Raw genomic sequence first — 19,645 nt, 5'->3', positions numbered from 1 at the left:
GAAGGGGGCACTTTAATGCCTATGGCCTTCCCCAGATTCTGAGCCTCCCTTTGCTGTCCCTGAGGGAGGTAGAGGAGGGTCTAGGTGGTAGTGTCTAGAGGAAGACTAGTTGGAAATTGTAAAGAATGAGACACCATTGGCCATGTGCTGATGGCTCACGCCTGTCATCCTGGTTACTGGGAGGCTGAGATCCAGAGGGACATGTTTCCCAGCACAAAGAGGAAATTCCGATGAAATTCTCATCTCCAATCTCCAACCGGAAGTGGTGCCATGCCTCAAATGGTAGAGCACTGGCCTTGAGCAAATTCATCATCAGGGACAGAACCCAAGCCCTGAGTTCAAGCCCCTCATCCAAAAAAACAAGAGAGAAAGACACCCCTTGCTTGCCAGAGATGGTGAAGGAGGGTGGTTGCTGTGGTTGGGACACCAGGTTCTGGCCTCAGTGTACAGCCATTTCTAAGAGCTCCCCAAGTTTTCCCGAGTGTAAAGTTACAGCAGGCTGGACGTTGTCTTACCAAGAACTCCAGAGGTTGTGGCCTATTTTAGGCAGGGAGTGAGCGGATGGGAGTAGGGTTGGAGGGTAGTGTCGATTATATTCTCTGCAACCAAGGAAGAATGGCTTTGGATACTGGTGTCAAAGTCTGAAAGTGAAGGGTTGCATGTGCTTTATGGCCTGACAATTTGGATTTCCCCTGATTGTAAGAAGGTGGCTTAAAACGGGCACTGCCAGTGCCTCACAACTGTCATCCTAGCTACTCAGGAGGCTGAGATCTGAGGATCATGGTTCAAAGCCATCTTGGGTAGGAAAGTCTGTGAGACTGCATCTCAAGGGAAACACCAGGAAACTGGAAGTGGTGCTGTGGCTCTATTGGTAGAGTGCACACCTTCAGCTGAAGAGCTGAGGGATAGCACGCAGGCCCAAAGTTCAAACCCCATGACTGACAACCGAAATGCTGTGGCTGAGTTTTCATCATAGCGGTGTGTACAGTAGGAAATGCCATGCTGTTTTATGAGCCATTTCAGATGTGTGAGAGGCTCTGAGTTTTGTCAAGATTTTGTCTGAGGATGGTAGTGCCATCTTCTTTGAGTTTGGGATGTTCAGTTGCTCAGGGACTACTGAGGCCTTGGGCTACCCGTGTGTGTGTGTGTGTGTGTGTGTGTGTGTGTGTGTGTGTTTGTGTGTGTGTGTGTATTTTTCCCTCATCATTCTCTGCCCACTGCCTGGGTGCTTGTCTGCCTCTTCCTGACCTTGGATGGTGCCCTTCCTCAATAGCAACGTTGTCTTTAGTTCCCTATCATGGTCTACAATGAATCCTAAATTGCCAGAGACCTGCATATTCCAGCTTTTCCTTGGGACCCAAGTCTGGCTGTCCATATCTTTGGCATCATCCAGGGGATTCTGGGTCCTCAGGGCGGGTTGGCATATGTTCTCTCTTGCCTCTGGTAACCAGGGTGACTCATGCTGTGTCCTGTCTTTTTCACAGCTGGGCCCCTGGCTGCATTTCCCACTCCCAGTAGGCTGGTAGTGGTGTGGGGGAATATACACAACTCTATACTAATGGGAATAGGTTGTCATCCAGTTCACCACAGTTATATCTGTCATCGTATACTCAAGGAAATACATAATACATCAATGAATAAAACACAAAACAATGAGAATGACTACACCAAGCGCAAGATGCCGCCCACCCATGTTTGGAAATATAGATCCTCTATTTAATTATGAATTTATCACTATATTGGCCCCCACCAGGGCTCCATCCCAGGTCCCAGGAATGGCCTAGTTCTTTAGTGGCTCGTAGCCTGCTGTGCTCACCATGACCCATTCACCAATTGGGCCTGCTAGGCTTTGAGTTCAAATTCCTGCACTACCAAAAGATTCATTCTGATGTGAGAAGCCTATGGTGGCACAGGTTTTCCTGTCCTGTGAATGTCCTAGGTCTCATTGAGGATGGAGAATGCTATATAGGCAACTCTTGGCCATGGGAATAGGCTGTCATCCATGTCAGCACAGTTATATCTGTCACCTCATATGCAATAATATACACAATACATCCTTGAAAAAGACACAAAATAGAATAACTACACTGAATGCAAGATACATATCACACCTGCAGGTAAAGAGAAATCCTATGTTTAAAAAAGGTGGCCTTGCTATTTTGTCCATTGCTGGGGCTTCAAATCAGGCTCTGCATCAGGCCTGACATTCTATTCTTCAAAGATGGTGAGCTTCCCCTTCTCCCACAGTGCAACAGAGTTACCCAGACCTGTACTAAAATCCCAGCACTGACAAAGGTTCATCCTTATGTCAGAAGCCAGTCATTGTGCCTTTTATCCTCTCCTGTGAGAGAATACATAGGCAACCCTGTAACCATGAGAACAGGTTGTCATCCATGTCAGCACAGTTATACCTGTGACCATGCTTATTAAAATACAAAATACCTCCATTAATTAGAGACAAAATAACGAAAATTATTGCACTGAACACAAGATGCTGTTTACACATGTATGTCAATTTAGATCCTATGTTTAAATTATGAATTTCTGACTATAGTGGACCACCCTGGGGATCAATGTCAGATTCTGGGGATGGCCAAACTCCTTATTTGCTCACAGATTTGTATGATCACCTTGACTGATTGGCCAATTGGTTTTGCTCTGCCCTAAGTTCAGATCCCAGCACTACCAACAAGTGGATCGTGGAGTAAGAAGGAGAGTGTGAAACTTTTTTCCTTTTCTCTGAGAATCCTGGGGGTCAGGCATGATGGAGAACATTTCTACAAATCTAGATGTTCTGTGATAGGTTGTCATCAATGTAATAAACACAATGGGTTTCATCATAGTAAAATCAATGATAAATAAATGAATAAAACAAAAGATACAAGGAACAACGACACCAAACATGTATGGACTGAACATCTATAGGTAAGGATAAATCCTATCTTTACAATATATATAAATAGCATGTTTTCCAGGGCTGGGTCTTGAATTCAGGACTAGTGAACAGGCGTGACTTTTTTATCTTCATGTAAGGCGATCTTCCCCTTCATCCACATTGCTGCAGATTTACCCAGATTCTGAGATCAAATCCAAAGCCTGTAAGAGTAAACTGTGTGAATTGCAAGCCAGGGAGCTAATTTTTTTTTCTCAGCATGGGGCTTGAACTCCGGTCTTGGCAAGTCCACCTCAGCTTCAATCACCCTATGATGGGGTGAAGCCATTGGACACGCAGGTGCTCCTGTGATCCTAGAACCCCAGGTCTTTCAGGGAAAACAATGCACAGAAAAAATGTGGCCTTTTATGTTTTCTTCCTTTGCAGTGACCCTTCTGGGTCTGAATGACATTGTTGCAAAGGGTACTTCACCTTGCATTGCTGAAGGCTGACAGACTATCAGGGAAGCCATAGGCCCACGTGGCAACCTAGGCTCTCATTTCGAATCCCTGTCCTGACACCAGCCAATGGCAGGAGATACTAAGATACTAAGATGGGATGTTATTCCCATCCAAGGGAATAACACTGGAATTTACTCAATGTCACAGTTGAATGAGTTCATGGTGCATGATGATCTTATAAAATTAAACAGCATCATTTCAGAAGGCTGGTTGATTTTATTTAATATTTATGAAGCATTAAAAGAATATTATTACTTACAGGAACACAATAATTTCAGACACTGTGCTTTCATTAATACTTTAAGGATTTAAACAGTAACATTAATTACATGGATGCATAATGAATACTCAAGAATTGGTAGGAATATAGTCTAAATAACTGAATAATGTTTAGACATCTCTGGTACTCTATAAAGATATGTATTTATTAGCATACTGCCATGTGCATGTCCATCTGTTTTTATTTTGTTAACCCCTGGGGCTCGTTCTCATGTCCTGGGAACATCCTGGCAGCTCAAAGTGCCCCAGGATGGCCTCTTGACACTCACCCATTCTGCTTGCTTCACAGGATTCTGGCCACACCCCCATTCTTTCATGCTTCTTTCTGACCAATGGGATACAAGAATGCTGGCCACGCACACATTCCATGCTGCCAGGTAGCACTGGGATTCCCTCTATTAGTTTACACCACTACCAGTAGTTGAGGAAGGTAGAGGTGGCTGAGTGGTGAGGAAGAGACTCAAGGTGACGTTGATGTATAGTAGCCAATTGATGCTCACACCCCCACATGGCCCTTTCCCTCCTTCATGTGGTGCCAGGTTTCAAACCTCAGGCAATGGCGTGCTGCCAGCAGGCCTAAATCCCCAACCTGTTCTCTGCCCCTAGTCATCTGCTCTGGGGGCATGTGTCCCCAATGCTGCTGCCATCGCTGCTGCCCCACTTGGAGCAGCTGCCAATAGATTCTCTCAGCAGCACAGGTGAGTGGCCGCCCCAACACCAACCCAGGTCAAACACCCCTCTGGGGGCACCATGACTCCCCTGATTGTTTCCTCTCCCGGCTCTGATGAGCCACCTTTCTGTCTTGAGCATTTCTGAGATAGAAAATAAATATATGCTCAGGCTGGGCTGGATCGCAGTCCTCCTGTGAAAGATATGCTCCACCAGGCCTGGTCCTCTCTAGTTGGGATGGTAGACATGTGGCACCATGCTCAGTCATTGGTTTTGATGGATTATCCCAAACTCAGTGAACAGCAGCCGATTCTTGACCGCATGTGAAGCTCTTGCTATGGCCTCAACCATTGGACCTGATTCCCCTCACAGGACAGTTGTGAGGAAACAAGGGATTTATACAGACAGAACTCTGGAGAATGGCTAGGCAGAGAGGGAGCGACCTTCAGATATGTTTTTGGCAATTCTGTGAGCATATGACAGGAAGATACCAGAAAGGGCTCAAGTGGGGCCTGTTATTAATCGTACCACAGGTGTGGAATTATGAACTGAAACATGGCTCTCTTTCATTATTACCCTATCCCAATGAGGAAGGGGATCCTTCACTTTGTTCAGTTTTGCAGCTGGGGAAATCGAGGCACAGAGAAGCCAGGTGATCTACTTATGACTTCAAGTTCAAAGGCAGCTCGGCCTGACTTCTCTACCATGCTCCCTAGGACAATGGGCGCTATTCAGTCCACTTCTTGTGGTGGGAAGTCCACTTCCTTTCAGTCGTGGGTCTGGAACTCTAGGATTGGGCACTGTTCCTGAGCTCCTCAGCTCAAGGCTAGCGCTTTATAACTTGAGCCCACATTGCCACTTCTAGTTTTCTGGTGGTTCTTTGGAGATATTCTCACAGATGTTCCTGCCTGGGCTGTCTATGAACCATGATTCTCATATCTCAGCCTCCTGTTTAATTAGGATTAGAGTTCTAAGCCACTGGCACCGGATTTAACTATAATGCTGGTTCACTTTCTCTCTCTCTCTCTCTCTCTCTCTTTCTGTCTCTCTCTCTCTCTCTCTCTCTCTCTCTCTCTCTCTGGAACTGATTGAATGGGTGCTGTAGGAGGTGGTCCAACATCCCCAGGTTGCTGGAACCCAAGATGGCCTACTCATTCTGGTTCTGGAAGTGGGCTGTGGGTCAGGAATGGTCTCACTCAGCGTGTTGATACATCGCCATGAGGTAAGCCCTCTGTGCCCTTGTTAGACTGTGAGGGTTATTCATTGTCCAAGTAGCCTTACTGGATTTATTTTATTGTATTCTTTTCTACATCATTTTCTAGCACCTGGCCAATATTATGGTACATATTTATGGAATGAAAATATAATATCAAATTAAGAAAGTCATTTAGGGTTCTGGGAATGTGGCTTCATGATACGGTGATTGCCTAGCATGCATGAAACCCTGAGTTCAATTCCTCTGTACCACATAAACAGAAAAACACTGGAAGTGGTGTTGTGCCTCAAGTGGTAGAGTGATAGGCTTGAGCAAAAAAAATAAATAAATTCAGGAATTATTCCCTAGCCCTGAGTTTAAGCCCTTTGACTAGCAAAAACAAAAAACTAAACAAAACCAAAAAAACATTTAGATAGTAAATACAAAATAAGGAACCCATACTCGGAATATATAATTGCTCCTCCCATACTGACTCCTGACAATAGTCCCTAATTCATGTACTTTACTTATATTAGGATATTGCGTTGAAAAAAAAAGTTTTGTTCATTAGGTCACAGCAATTAATGGCTTGAATGTGCTTAGATGTCAGGTGAAGATTCATTCTGGAAATTCAAAGACTCCAGGTTTTTTTGGGGGGAGGGTCAGATTGTGGGGCCTGAACTCTGGGCCTGGGCGCTGTCCCTCAGCTCTTCAGCTCAAGGTTAGCGCTCTACCACCTGAGCCACAGCGCCACTTCCGGCTTTTTTCTTTTCACTTATGTAGTGCTGAGGAATCGAACCCAGGGCCTCATGCATGCAAAGCAAACACTTTACCACTGAGCCACCTTCCCAGCCCAAAGACTCCAGGTTTTTGAATGGTCACTGCTAATCACAATGAAAAGGGTAGTCTAAGTGCTATTTGGAAATAGTTTTGGTCATTTATGGCATCAAAACGGCAGAGGCAAATTAACAGTTGTGACAGAAGAGAAGGCATAATTCCAGAGTTAATGAATAAAGGACAGTAACTAAGGTATACCAGAAATCGTTTTAGAGAACCATTTTTGGTTATTGAACAAATAGTTATCAACTAGTCTTATTCCTCAATGCCTTTAGCATTCTAAATTTCTTAGACTACTTCTTAATTTCCGTGTAATAAATGTATCTCCTTCTGTGCTGTTCTTTCATATCTTATCTTCTTTGCTTTCTAAAAATCTGTCTTTCTGTATTTCTCTATGAACATTTCCTGATACTAAATACACCTACACAGATGGCAGAGGATGCAAATGTAAGGGTCCCATAGCTCATGAGTCATTAATGAAACAACATGGAAAGGAGGACATATTTATTGCTACCTCAAATTTTCTGAAAAGCTGTAATGCCATCATTTGATTCAAATTTCCATTATTTGTCTACATAGTGTCATTCAGTGCACATAAGGGCAAATATGAGCTGGGTGCTGGTGGATCACACCTGTAATCCTAGCTAATCAGGAGGTTGAGACCAGAGGATTGTGGTTCAAGGCCAGCCTGGTCAGGAATGTTCATGAGACCCTTATCTTCAATTAACCACCAGAAACCCGGAAGTGGTGCTGTAGCTTAAGAGGTAGAGTGCTCAACTTGAGCTGAAGAGCTGAGGGAATGCGCCTAGGATCAAGCCTGACAACCAACAAAAAGTGCAAATATTACCTTAAGTTTCCCCAAAAGGAAGGACAAGATTAATAATCTTCTCAAGCAGAAAAAATAATTTCAAAATGATTCAGTGCACCTACTTTTGCTGAGTTATTTAAGTTATGGCTTCTTTGCTAGACATATTCTCTTCCTTTGAAAATTGTCAAATATTAGCTTTACAATAAACTTCATCTAATATTTCTTGTTTCAAAAGAGAAGTCTAGGCAATTGATGTCACTTAGCTTTCTTACTATCTTAATTCAAAGTCAAACCAGGCAGTTGAGTCTGTCAAACTTTTATTAAAAATTGAACACCAAAAAAACAGAAGTGGAGTTTTGGCTCAAGCAGTAGAGTACTAGCTTTGGGGGCAGGTGGGCAGGAAAGACAACTGTTCAGGGACAGGATCCAGCCTCTGGATTAAATCCCCAGAACCAGCACAAACTAAACAAACAAGCAAACAAAAATCCCAGATATTTCTTTGGGAAATATCTTAAAGGTGTACTGTTCAGAGAAGAGGGTCCTTTTGTTGATCATATTCACTGGATCCTGCTTTTTTGGAATCCTCATTGCTCTGGAGAACTCAGGACCAGAACAAAGGAATTGATAACTGACTTCTGCATCAAGAGAATCATCTCAGGGGTGAAATATCCATCCATAAGACACTTTAAAACCTCCATGTCTTTGTTCCTTTGCAGGAGAACACTTTTAAAACAACATTATTTCCTTTTGTTCTATGCTGGCCTTCAAATGGTTCATTATTTCCTTTTGTAATTCTCTCAACTAGAAGTTTACAGAAAACTTTTATATGAGTAAAGAACACACTCTGAAAAGCCAGGGATAGAGTTTCCTTCAAGCCTTGGGATACTTTTCCTGTACAAAGGAAAGCACAAGATAATTTGAACTTTGTTATTCCTCTATGTTCCATTCCTCTCTTGGGGTCAGTTTCCACATCCAGTAACAGTTACTTCCAGTAACAATCGATTGTGCTGCTTGAGGTATAATGAATGTTTTCTGGCTTCACTGAAATAACACTAGGACACTTTGGACCTGAGGTAACACATGTTTCAGAGACAATTTAATAAAGAGAATATGTGAAATTTATATTGCTTATAAATACATCATACATGAGTACATTGAGCTCAAACTTTGTAAGTTCTCTGTGAATTAAGGGAATTTTAAATGGGAAGAAGGCTTTCAGAACATTCTTTTTGTGAGTGTACGTGCTGTTCATAATTTCCCAAGTGTACATGAGCTAACAGTAAGGGAAACAATAGCAATAATAGGAGAAAGAGAAGTTCTGAGTTTAAGTATAAGGGTTCAATACAGTATAGAAGACTACAAATAAGACAACATTGAAACAATAAAGCCAAGTCCAGTATGTAGATTTATGGGAGTGATATACAGAAAGGAAGACTCCTACGTGGAACATGAAGTATGAGGCCATTCTCATTCTAAATCATGTTTGCTAATCATGCAACTTTGTAGAAAGTAGAATGGAAGAATAATCCTGTTTCCAAAGCAAGTCAGATATAAGCAAGGCAAGCGCCCTACCACTGAGCCACCTTTCCAGCCCTAGCTTTTTTCTTTAAATACTTAATTGCTTTTTAAAGTTTATCTGCTTATTTAATCTAGGAAATCAAAAGTTAATATTTGTGTTTTTTGGTGAAATTTGAAACTAGGCAATTAAAAGCACTCATTGTCCTCAAATTGAACATTTAAAATTATTAAAACTTTGTTCATATGTTTTAGTGGTCAGAAATTTGAGCCACGCATGAGAGCTCATAGTTGTAATGTTAGCTATTAGGTCTTGACTGATACAGAGAGAATTATGATTTGAAGCTAGCCCAGGGAAACATTCACAATATTGGATCTCAATCAATATCTGAACCCAATGCATTGTGCTTTATATTTTATCTACTCAGAAAAGGTAAAAAGAAGGATAGTGGACCATGCTGGCCAGGTCATAAACAGAAAACCCTGTCATAAAAATGGATAAAGCAGGGTTGGGAAGGTGGCTCAGTGGTAGAGCGCTTGCCTTGCATGCATGAAGCCCTGTGTTCCATTCCTCAGCATCACATAAGCAGAATAAAAAAATACTGGAAGTGGAACTTTGGCTCAAGTGGTAGAGTGTTATACTTGAGCTGAAGAGCTGAGGGACAGTGTCCAGGCCCAGAGTTGAGCCCCCCGCCAAAAAAAATAAGGCTAAAGCAGAGCTGGGTGCAGGTGGCTCATGCCTGTAATCTTAGCTACTCAGGAGGTTGAGATCTGAAGATGACAGTTCAATGCCAGTCTAGGCAGAAAAGTCTGTGAGACTCTTATTTCCATTAAACCACCAGAAAATCAGAAGTGGCACTGTGGCTCAAACAGTAGATCACTTGCCATGAGCTGAAGAGTGCAATGACAGTCTCCAGGCCCAGAGTTCAAGCCACATGACCAATAAATCAAAAGTGACTAAAGCAAAAATAGCAGGCATGTGGCTCATTTTTAGAGGACCTACCTTAAGTGCATGAATCCCTTAATTTAACTGCTAGTATAGAAAGGAGGAAAGGCTATGAAGAAAATAAGTAAGGGAGGAATTATGATATAATCAAATACTAGTATGTAAGTATTAAATAAAGGCATTACAAGTATTTTATATGAAAATATACTGATTGTTTACTAAAAGGAAAATTATAAAATGTGGAATTCAGGCTGAAATACATGTACAATTTGTGTTTTTTTGTAAAATGATACTTATGTGCCCCTTTAGTTTAAAAGTAGAAATAAGTTTAAAACAATATGAGTGGTTAGAACTGAATCATTATTTCTTATTACTTTTTCTGCTATATTCACCACTTACAAAATCGAAACAATGTTGATCACTTTAATTATTAATTCATTAATGTAATCTTTCATCTTTAGTATATAGTCTATTGTGCACATCATTTAAATGTTTGAACTATTTTTGTTTGTTTTTATCCATCATGGATCTTAAACTCTGGCCTGGGCATTGTCCCTTAGTTCTTCACCTCAAGGCTAGCAGCTACCACTTGAGGAACAATGCCACTTCTGGCTTTTTCTGCTTATGTGGTACTGAGTAATTGAACCCAAAGGTTCAACATGCAAGGCAAGCACTCTAGCACTGAGCCAACATCCCAGCCCTGATTTCTATTTTTCCTTCAGACATGGGACTTGAACACAGGGCATGGGTATTGTCCCAGAACTCCTTTGCTCAATGCTAGTACTCTACCCTACCAGTTTAAACCACAGTGTCATTTCTTGATTTTTAGTGGTTAATTGGAAATAGCAGTCTCATGGGAACTTTTCTGCCCAGGTTGTCTTTAAACCACCATATTCATTTCTCAGCCTCCTGAAAAGGTAGGATTACAGGCATGAGCCACCTGAACCCAACTGCTCATTTTTTTTTTAAAAAATGTTATATGTTTAGTTCCCCCTCAAATACATACGAAGTGAGATGCAAATTAACTTTAGATACACCACCAATTGAGGATATTGAGATTACAAGTGATTGCAAATTTTTTACATTTTTTTATATGTGGGGCTTGAACTCAGGGCCTGGGGCAGTCCCTGTTCTTTTGTGCTCAAGGCTATCACTCTACCAGTTTGAGCCAGTGCCCCTTCTGGTTTCTTGCTAACCAGATTATGAGATAATGGTCTCACAGACTTTCTTACCCAGGTTGTTTTTAAAACTCAATTATCATATCTCAGCCTCCTGTGGTGCTACGATTACAGGCATGAACCACTGGCACCAGCTTTTTTAAAAAGGGACAACAATTCATAAGTCAGAAGCCTTGACTCATGCCTATAATACTACCTACTCCAGAGGCTGAGATCTGAAGATGATGATTTGAATCTAGCGGTGCAAAAACGTCTCTGTGAATCTTTTATCTCCCATAAACTGTTCAAGAAGATCCCGAAGTGAAGCTTTGGCTCAAGTGGTAGAGTGTACTCTTGAATAAAAAAGAAGCTCAGGGATAGCACCTAGATCCTGTGATCAAACTCCATTTCTTACACACACACACACACACACAAACCAAAAAGTAAATAGAAAATATGAAGAAATCAATGAAAAATTTGAATATTGTAAGGACTTTTGGGTTTAGAGGTATGACTCAGTTGGTAGGACAATAGATATTGATTGAAACTATCAGATACCAAGGACATAAAAAAAGAATTATCTGCTCTGTATTTTCTTATTCTCATATGTTCTCATTTGGGAACCCTCTTTTTAAAAAAAAAAATTGTTTTAGCGGTGATATAGAGCAGGGTTACCTTTCTGTTCCCACAATCTCTTCCCTACCCTCCCTCCCATCTTGACCCTCGACTTGCATGGTTCACTTTCATCAATGTCCAGTACAGCCAGAGGGCTCTGGTGCTGCATTTTTTGCACCCACTTCCCACTAATTCTGTGCCCTTCCCCCATCTTCCCTGTATATTAGGTGAAGAATACAGATTCATCAGAAAATGAAAAGACAAATTAAGAAAAGTTCCTTTGTTTCCTTATCATTGCAATTCAATTCTCTCTCTCTCTCTCTCTCTCTCTCTCTCTCTCTCTCTCTCTCTCTCTCTCTCTCTCTCTATATATATATATATATATATATATATATATATATAGTATTATATAGAAAAGGTGCTTGGGTATTACAACTTTGTGATTTTCTCCAAATGCTTCCTCTTCTGTTCTTACTGTAAATGATGCCTAGAGTCCTGTACAGTATGTCATATCCCATTGTGTTTTAAACCTTTCTTCCACATATCAGGGGAACAGGTACCATTTGTCAATTTGATGTTCTCTTAACTTTCTTAACATGATTTATTCTAGTGTCTCCATTTCCCTGCAAATGACATCATTTTATCCTTTCTAATGGCTCTGTAAAATTTCATTGTATATAGATGGCATAATTATTGGTTCCATTCATTTATTGTGGGGCATCTGGGTTGTATACATTTCTTGTCACTGTGAATTGAGCAGCAAGGAACATGGTTGTACAAATGTCCTTGCCATTTTCTAATTTCTCCACTTCCCCACCAACATTTGTTGTCTAATTCAAGATATTTGGATAAGATGGTATCTCAGGATTACTTTGATTTATATTTTCTTTATGGCCAGGGATGATGAACCTTTTCCTGATATGTTTCTTTGCTATTCTTACCTCTTCTTATGAGAAGTCTCTCCTTAGCTCCTCTGCCCATTTGGTGATTGGTTTATTAGTTTTCGGAGGAGTTGTTCCTTGAGATCCATGTATACATTGAAAATTAGCCCTTTGTCTGATGTATTGCAGGTAAATATCTTTTCCCAATTTGTTGGCTGTCTTTTTAATTTAGTGGCTATGTCTCTAGCCTGTGTAGGTTTTTTCTTTGGTGTAGTCCCATTTGTTGGGTCTCTTTCCTATCTATTATGCCCCTGGGATTCTATTCAGGAAGTTCCTGCCAGTACCTATAAGTTCTTTTTTTAATTATTATTTTAATGGTAAAAACTTTATTTACTTTTATAAATACATCGCAAGACAAAACTTTTCAAAAAATACTTTCCCCCCCAAAAAATTTGAAAAATAAAGGAAAGCTCGTAATAAGTAGGCAGACTGTCTTGAGGCCTCTTTTTGTTCTTAAGGAGAGCTCTCTGCAGTGTAGGACAGGAAAATCGCCACACACCCAACGCTGCCATGGGTTTGGCCTTGGGGAGAGAAAAGCCCAGCCTGGACTGAGTGTCCTCTCCTGGTCACGGCCATAGTGACACCTTCCAGTATCTAACACTGTCTAGGATTATCTAGTATGGATCCTATTATAGTTGGGCTATGCTGTATACAATGTTAACTATTGAGAACATATAACTCTCTCTGCATATATGTGTGAATTGTAAAGTATAAGTTGGACTCCAAGTTCAACAAACACAAGTTATTCTCTATGTGCTCCCAGTGTCCCTATGAGGCTTCTCAACAAGCTGTTCATCTTTCCTGTTTAGATAACATTAAACACCATTGTTTTGTTAGGTCAAGAATAAAGATGAGGGGTGAAAATAAACCTTTGCCTTTAAATAGTTTATTATCCTCAACCCCAAACTAGGAGTTAAATTAGAAAACATTTTGTTGTTGTTGTTGTTGTCTCCAGAGCGATTACTCCATTACTGGTGAAGTGTGGGGTATACTCCCAGCCTCCTCCATGCCCTGCTGGACCACAGCCAAGGCCACCCTGGGCCTTCCACTAGGCTCCATCCTTGAAAAGCTGCCTAATGGAGGGAAGTCAGAAAGATCTGCATTTAAAAGTTTCCCAAAATGTGCTAGAACTTTTTTGGTCAGTTTTATAGAACTTTCTTGGTCAGTTATATTCCACCTCAATGTCTCCAGTATTTTCCAAGCAGATCAAGTCACTTGCAGATAATGAAGAAGCTTTGTGGCCCAGGGGTCCATGCCTTGGAATCAGATAGTTCCAGGAGGGCCAGGGGTCTCATGTATGGTAGAGATGTCCTGTCCAGGTGACTGGAGTTTCTGACTTTCCTGTTCTCCATGAGGCCTGAGCAGGGCGGAGGGCAAAGAGGTGTCTTCTACAATAGCCACTGAAGTGAGGGAGGCAGAAGGTCAGCTGTTCCAATGGGCAGATGTGGAGAGGATTCTAGAAGGGGATCAAATCCGATGTTTTGGGCAGGAGTATCAGTTATTTTTACAGAAAGCAACAGAGAAATTAATTTTCTTTTCTGACTACTGAAAAGTGGAAAGATGCTCAAGTTTACCATTTAAAGGAACAATAGACATTTCAAAAATCTCTGTCTAAACTTTGGTTTTCTTAAAAAAAAACACACACACACAAAACCAAGTCATCACAAAAAGAAATATAAGTTGAGGCTGTAGGCAGGTGCTGTTCTGTCCGTGGCAGTCTTTTGTGCAAAGTAAGGCGTATTGGAGCTCCAATTTAACTGATGCAGTGGGGTTTACTGCCTCTGCATGCCGAGGCAGTGCACGTCATCGGTGCCCTTGCTCTTGAAGCCTGAGAGGGGCTGACCATACTTGTCCACGCACCAGCAGAAGTCCCGCTTTCTGCCTTTGGAGTGGCTACACTGCTTCTTCTTATAAAATCCTTTCTTGTCCCAGTTGGGGATGTGCACACCCCTGGGACTCAGCACATTGAGGAACTTCAGGTGATTCAGGGTGTCTTCCATCTCTCTAAGGCAGGGACCATATTCTGTCTCCCGTTTGGACTCCGAGGAGAAGGTCTGGGTGTCCATGCTCTGGGACTCATAGTCAACTTTATAGCGCTGGTTGTCCTTCGCGTGACCTTTCTTGATGGTGTCCAGCTTTGCGTGAATTGAATGGAACTTGGAGTCAGGCACCCTATGTGTGCTGGGCAGGGCATGGCTCTCCACGCTCCCTGTGCCTCGGTCCTTCTCCGACTCACTAGTATTTCCTGAGGCGGAGGGCACCAGCAGCAGGTAAGCCTCAGCTGGCCAGGATGCTGGCATTGGGGGAGAACCTGCAGCCGTCCAGTAGCGCCTGCAGTGGGCACGGCTTGCCCAGTGGCAGCTGGCAGCTGAGCCTCTAGCTGCAGCTGCAGCGTTCGGTGTAGACACCGCACGGCTGGCCCTAGGGCAGAGTACATGTCAGGCAGCAGGCATAGCCTGGCTCGGGCACCAGATTGGCACACCCCTGCACTGAGCCAGCGCGTTGGCATCACAGGGCTCTAAGCGTAAGATGGGACCCTCGTCACCGGCGGCCTGAGGAACAGAGCCAGGGCGGTGAGCAGAGCTGCCCAGAGTGCTGGGCGCCGCTCGATGCGTGGCGCCTGTCGCAGGGGCCAACTGGAGTAAGCGGTTACTGGGTCTAGGCAGGCGGTGTGAGATTGCAGGATCTGGAGTGCAACTACTGGTGCTCGGCGTGCAGCTGCCCAGCTCGCACCTCAATACCTATAAGTTCTAATATCACCCTTTTTCTGTGTTATAGTAGTTTGGCTGATTTTAATATAGTTAATCTATTTTGAGTTGATGTTAGTGCAAGCAGAGATCCACTTCTAGTTTTCTGCCTGTGGATGTCCAGTTTTCCCAACACCAATAGTTGAAGAGGCTATGATGTGTGTGTATGTGTGTGTGTGTGTGTGTGTCTCTGTGTGTGTGTGTGTGTGTGTGTGTCTGTGTGTCTGTGTGTCTGTGTGTCTGTGTGTGTTGGTCGTGGGGCTTGAACTCTGGGCCTCGGAGCTACCCCTTTGCATTTCATCTCCAGGCTAGTACTTGAACCACAGTTCCACTTCCCATTTTCTTGAGGTTTATTGGAGCTAAGAGTCTCATGGACTTCCCTGGCCCTGCTGGCTTTCAACAACCATCCTCAGATCTCAGCCTTCTGAGTAGCTAGATTAAAGGCATGAGACACAGGCACCCAGCAAGGCTATGTTTTTTCCACATTACATCTTTCGCTCTTTTGTCGAATATCAGATGATTGTAAGTATGTAGTTTTGTTTCTGGGTCTTTTCATCTTTTCTAATACGTTTTTTATTGTAAAAATAATGTACAAAGAATTACAGTTACATAAAGTAGGTAATGAGTTCATTTCCTCTCAAGCATTGTTACTTCCTCCTTTGTTTTTCCCCTACCATCCCTACCCTTCCACCTCCACAACTACTCCTTTCCATCCCACCTCCCCACTCCCTGCATAAATTGTAAAGTACGTTTTTGAACATAGTGTCTTGATCTCATTGTTAAAATGGGTCAAACTGTATCCCTAGTTAAGCATTTGTTTTTTCCCTTCTCCCCCCAAAGCTAGAGAAATGTATATACAAGATACAGGGCATCGACATCAAAAAAAAAAAAAAAAAAACATAACATAGGTTACAAGATTGGGTCGAAGAATGATGATTGTTGACTTAATTTGATAAGTATTCTATAGCTTTTAATGGTAAGCCTTATTAACTCAAAGAGGGAGCAAAATCATTCAGAATAGTGGAATGTGGCTACCACTCATTTGATGTGTGTGGATAGATCATGATTAATCAAAATATATCTATTAATTCCCAGTGGTAGATTGCTATGCTAACTGGGAGGAGACTTTGTTAATGCCAGGCATTTGAATACTGGTAATGAAGCAGAATATGAGGGGAGAGCATTTGCTAAGGATGTAACTTCCTAGGCTCATACTAAATACATTGAAGTAGAATGCTAAGTGCTGATCGACTGAGCACCAAATTTTATTTGTTGACTTCTTTGTTTTGTGAAGTCCAGGGATTTGAACCTAGAGCCTGGGTGCTGTCCCTTAATTTTTTATCAAGGCTAGTGCTCTACCAGTTTAACACAGCTTCATGTCCATAATTTTGGTGTTTAATTGGAGATCAGTCTTTCCAAATTTCCTCTTTGGGCTTGCTTCAAACCTGATCCTCAGGTATCAGCCTCCCGAGTAGCTAGCATTCCAGTTGTGAGCCACCAGAGCCTGGCTAGAATCACATTTTAAAAGTATATAGGTGAATCAGATGTGTCTAGGTACTATTTGAGCACTTTGGTTCCAGTGGGTCATGTCAGATTTAGAATAACATCAGAATTTTTCTCCTTGTAACTCGCAGCATCCAATGTCTATATAATTTATTCTGATATTCATGTCTGATCTTTTTTTCTTCGTTGTACCTTTTTTTTCTTACTTCACAAGCAAGCACGTCAGTGATGTTTTCCTTTTCTGAAGCAAGTTACGTCCTTTCCCATCACTGAGGGATGTAGTTGCTGCTCTTACTGCCTGGAGTCCCTGCTTCTAGTTAATTGCATGGATGATGGCTCTCAGGTTAGCTATCTCCTCCTCAGGGATATCTCCTCACATACCCGCTGTGAAATTGTTGCCACAAAACTACCAATGTCATGTCTCTGATTTACAAAAATTATCATTATGATTTCTGGTTTTCTTTTCAGCATGAAATTGATGAGGAGAGAGCCACATTCACTTGTTTCTCCAACACCTATAATAGTGCCTGGTCCTTAGTGCTCAGGAGCCTTGCATGGGGATCAGCCTTCTCCAGCTCAATTTATCCTAGATTCTGGTCAGGACAGCTCTTGAAGCTGATATCTGGTGGCTAGCAGTCATTCCCTCTCATTCTTTGTGCCTTTCTGTGTTGCTGAGTCCACTTCAGAGAAAGATCAGTGCCTGACACCTATTTGCTGTTATGGAAAGATGGCTATGACACCATACAAGTTATGGGCATTGTTTTGTGAAGCTGTGTGCGGAGACGCATCCCCACACAAGTTCTCAAAGGCAAGTGTCTCCCATGCCCAGGAGTGCATTCCACAACTCAGCATCCAAACTATCACCTACTCCCTAATGCACTCAGTGTATATTCCCATTTCCATTAAAAAAAGAAAAATCAAGATATGCCTTTCATGATTTGTCATTGAATTACTGAAACAAAGTATATAATTTGGGGGCTGGAAAGGTGGCTCAGTGGTAGAGTGCTTGCCTTGCGTGCATGAGGCTCTGGGTTCGATTCCTCAGAACCACATAAGCAAAAAGAAAATAAGCTAGAAGTGGCCCTGTAGCTCAAGTGGTAGAGCACTAGCCTTGAGCTGAAGAGTTGAGGGATAGCACTCAGGCCCAGAGTTCAAGCTGACAACTGGGCACCCCCCAAAAGTATATAATTTTATGTATTTGTAAGTCTTTGTCCATCTCTCTTGAGCCCTTGACATATTTCTATGTGTTTGCAGCTTGGGAAGGGAAATAAGGTTTAATTCAGGATAGTCAAAAACATTTTGGGAGGGAATGCCAACTTTCCATCTGATGTTCTACAGATGTCCATCTTGGCACAGGAACTGAGTAGACTGTCATAGCATAAGAGTGTCATAGCACACAGAGTGTGATCCAACTGCATACGTGTCGCTTGGCTACACTCGAGGGACCAGGTCTCCTCTGAAAATCTAATGGCATGGGAGTAAGAGAAACTAAAACTCAGAACTCAGCTTCCCACATCACTAGGATTACAGGCCTGAGTCTCATATACTAACTCATAACCGCCTTTTTATACATCGTGTAGCCTATTTCATTATATTCACCTCATAGACAGATATACAAATATATGTTTATATTTATTCATCTATTTATAATCAGTGTTATATCTAGAAACACAAAAATATGTATTCATATAATTATAATCAAAGTTATATTACCGCTTTCCCCAATAATGTTTTACACTAATATTATGTGAAAAAAATACTTAAGATTGAAAAAGTTAAAAGCCCTTGTAGTATGAAAAATCATATTCGATCTTATATATCATATAATATACTATATAAAATGTAATGAATATAACATGTATTTCCATATAACTGATTTAATTGCTTCCTGATTTTGTTTGTCCATCTATGTAAACCTTCTTTCTTCTATTGATGATGGCTTATACTTTTCAGTGTCAATATTTCTTATGTATTTTGTCAAATATATTCAGCCCTAAGTAGAATTTTTATGTTAATGGAGCCAATTTTTTCTTCAATATTTCCCAAAGCACAATGAATATGTATACAGACTTGAGCTCACTGTTGGAAGAAAGTCCCACATACCAGTATGAGTATTGTAGCATATGTCCCAATTGACAGAACAGCTTTCTAGATCATCTGATCTGGTATGTCCTAGATCTGTTGTAGCCACCTTATCACCACATGCAGGCATGGCCTGGCTTCCTTGCAACTCCCTGTGCATTTAACCATTCCCTTTATATCCAGTAGGCTCTCTTGTTCATTCCCCTGTCACTCTGTTTTCCCACACACAAAACACATGTGCATGGTGCTTTACGTTGTAGGTTGAAAAAAAAACACATTTAAGGCTCATGAATTGTATAACATAACATAAACATTGACATTTTAATAACGTTAGAAAAATAACTAGAATGATCATTTTACAACAATCAGGACCAAAAAGAAATATAAAGATTTTCTAAATAAGGGGGGAAGCAATCTCTAAATCTGGATTGTCTTCTAAGTTGCCTTCAGACACAAATTCTGCCTCAGAGTCTTCAAAATGATCTACTTCCTCATTAAAGGCAGTATTTTCTTCCTGAGTCTAGGGAGGGACAGATCTTATTTCTCAACTGGAAATTGGATCCCCAGCAGAAGGACAGATTGGTCTGGATATTCTGTCAGAACAGATTCCCTTTCCTCAACTGAATCTAGACTTTGGACCTAACTTATTGGTTTTCCTGAACATAGACTGGGGTCATTTTCCATTAGCACATATTTACCCTGCACTCCAAGACCAAAACATTTTTTACTGGTTTGGATGTGATCTAGGTGAATTGTGAACGTCAATGGAAGACATTCTGGATCATCTTCTTCCTTGGTGGTATGTGCAGGTACACCTACATAACATGTGGAGTTCAGAACCAGTGGGATGTCCACAGGACTCAAAACCTAGTTGGGTCTTTCTACACATTGAAAAAAGCCTCTATGTTCACATGCTTTCTGGAGTCCAGTGTTGGCTTCCAATCTCCATCAGTCACCA

At 41.7% G+C, this 19,645-nt stretch overlaps 1 pseudogene; it reads right to left on the bottom strand.

Moving 5' to 3' along the window:
• Window positions 1–14,023: 14,023 nt before the first annotated feature.
• Window positions 14,024–19,645, bottom strand: part of LOC122095797 — a 156,793-nt pseudogene continuing 151,171 nt past the window's right edge.

Source organism: Dipodomys spectabilis, unplaced genomic scaffold (genome assembly GCF_019054845.1).
Source record: "Dipodomys spectabilis isolate Male_0828 unplaced genomic scaffold, ASM1905484v1 ptg000362l, whole genome shotgun sequence".
In the NCBI taxonomy this organism is placed as follows: domain Eukaryota; kingdom Metazoa; phylum Chordata; class Mammalia; order Rodentia; family Heteromyidae; genus Dipodomys; species Dipodomys spectabilis.
Note: the sequence above shows the minus strand (reverse complement) of the source record. Positions and strands in the feature narration are given on the sequence as shown.